We start from the raw sequence: 2,544 nt of genomic DNA on the forward strand, positions 1-2,544 counted from the left end.
GTCGCAGAAGCGACCCCATAGGCTTGCGCTTTCGCGTCTTTCTAAAGTTGCGGTCGTGGTAATTTTTGGTTTTCGAAACGATGGTGATTACCCAAGCTGATGAGCCTGTTGATCCATAGTATATCACAGAATCCCACCCTGTGTCAACTAATCTAATATTGAATTGAATATCCGAAGAAACGGGAAGACTTCCCTTTGTTTTCGCACGATACTTCTTCAAACCTTGACTCTCTTTTCAGACGCATTTCCCTTTTATTATCATAAACCACGGGAAAGTCAACGTTAGTTCGGCTCCTCGAGTACATCATGGGAGATGCCAGCTTTGCCTTAGATGTACTACGACTCAATCATCGATTCGAGGTGAGGGACATACAGGATAAATCTGCTGGCGTTGCCTGACATCCCCCCCCCCCCCCCCCGAGGTGAGTAGTCCGCCCCCAGGCGGAGATAGTTGAGAATGGTGGGAGTCGCGGGGATGCGGGCAGTGCCAATCATGTCGATCATGTCGATTGTGTCGATTGTGTCGATCATTCTAGTCATGTCGATTCATTCGATCATGTTGATTGCGTCGATTGCGTCGATCACTTTGGTCATGTCGATCATGTTGATCATGTCGATGATGTTATGGACTTTACGATTCGACACTAGTCTTTCTCTTTTCATGAGGTACTATACCAGTGACAAAATTCCCCTATGACTTGGATATTCTTTCTCCCATTATTTATTTCTGCTTATCCATATGCTTCTGGCGTATCTTGATTCCTAATACCCTGCGCTCCGGAGTAGAAGGTTTCAATCCACCAATAAGAGGTTGTGGATTGAAACGAACCCGGAACTAACGGAAATGGGCAAAAGCCTTATTAGCTTCTGCCACCTTGTGAGTCTCCTCCTTCTTCCGTACAGCACTACCAGAATTTCTGGCAGCATCCATTAATTCATCACTTGATCTTAAAGCCATACTTCGACCTGAACGTTTTCGACAACGCGATCAATAACCATCGGATAGCCAAGCTCTTCCTTCTGCAGGTACTACTTCAACGGGGACTCGATAAGTCGATCCACCTACACGTTTGGATTCTGTTACTATATCGGGAGTTACCCTACGTATTGCTTGTCGCGGGACAGACAGTGGATTCTTATTCGTCTTTTCCTTAATCCGCTTCATAGCCTGATAGAGAATCTGATAAGCCAATGATTTCTTGCCATCTTTAAGAATACGATCAACCAACATGTTTACTAATCGATTACGATAAATCGGATCCGATTCTATATTTTTCTTTTTGTTCGCTACATTGCTCCGGTGTAACATGAGTTTACAGATATGTCGGATTCCGATTCTATCTCGACTGTATCTTAGAATCTTATTTGGGCTTTTTCACTCCTTATTGTAGGGTGGATCCGCCGGTTAGTCGAGGATCTCCCCCCAAACTGCACGTGCGACTTTCATCGAATGCAGCTTTCCATATGATTGAATAGAAAGTCTTGAAGTAAGTTCGGGTTACTTCAATGAATCATATTTACTCATTAGGCATTGAGTATCCGTTTCCTCTTCATCATCCCACGAATAGGAGAAGGGAAATCCCGTATTTCATTTATCTCACCAAGAATGTCCCGTGGGTTTATTGATCCAATTCCAAATGTTCACAAAACCTCCACTGAATCTCCATAATCGTAGTCCGAACTCGTTCTGAGAGAGAGAAAAATTCGAAGATTTTCCAAATAAATGGAGTCCGGGTAAGACTCAACTTACTGGAATGCAATACCCTGGACACCGAGTTGTTTCACACGAATAAGATAATAATCAATCTCCGTAATAGCAGGCTTCGGTCCCCTGGCAACATTCCCACTATCGGGTCGGCTATGCATTTGACATATCAGAACAACCGATACGGAATCATTGCGATGATACAAGTTACGACAATGTTCTGCAACGCACTGGAACGCCCCTTCTTACGATCCTTTACTCCTACAGCATCTAAAGTTCCTCTAACGATATGATATCTTACACCAGGTAGGTCCTTCACCCCTCCCGCCTCTCACATGGACCACGGAATGTTCTTGCAAATTATGGCCAATACCTGGTATGTAAGCCGTTATCTCGAACTTGGAGGTTAATCGAACTCTGGCGACTTTCCGTAGGGCAGAGTTAGGTTTTTTTGGTGTAGTTGTGGAATAGTTGACAGATGAGTCAGTTTCAGTGTCACTCTACAGAACCGTACGTGAGATTCTCACCTCATACGGCTCCTCGTCATTCAATTAATACTAAGAATAGAAGTACGAAATACCTTTCGGTTGTTACCCGATACAAGAGGATTCACAAAATAATTTTGATATTCCATTCTTTCATTTTCAACTCCCTCCTGTGTGTTTGCCTCTACCTCCTCCCTATCCCCCAAATCGATTCGCTAGTCTACTTACTTTCAGTGTCATTAAATATTCTTAAGAAGTAGTAAGGAGAAGGAGATTCTGTTCCTACTTCAACTTCCCCAGAAGTAAATAGGTATTCACCGTAGTATCTATTTCCTGCTTCGATACTACCGATAT

The sequence above is a fragment of the Dipteris shenzhenensis genome, unplaced genomic scaffold (genome assembly GCF_047967505.1).
Source record: "Dipteris shenzhenensis isolate YYH24624 ecotype China unplaced genomic scaffold, Dip_SZ_1.0 scaf0416, whole genome shotgun sequence".
Taxonomy (NCBI): Eukaryota; Viridiplantae; Streptophyta; class Polypodiopsida; order Gleicheniales; family Dipteridaceae; genus Dipteris; species Dipteris shenzhenensis.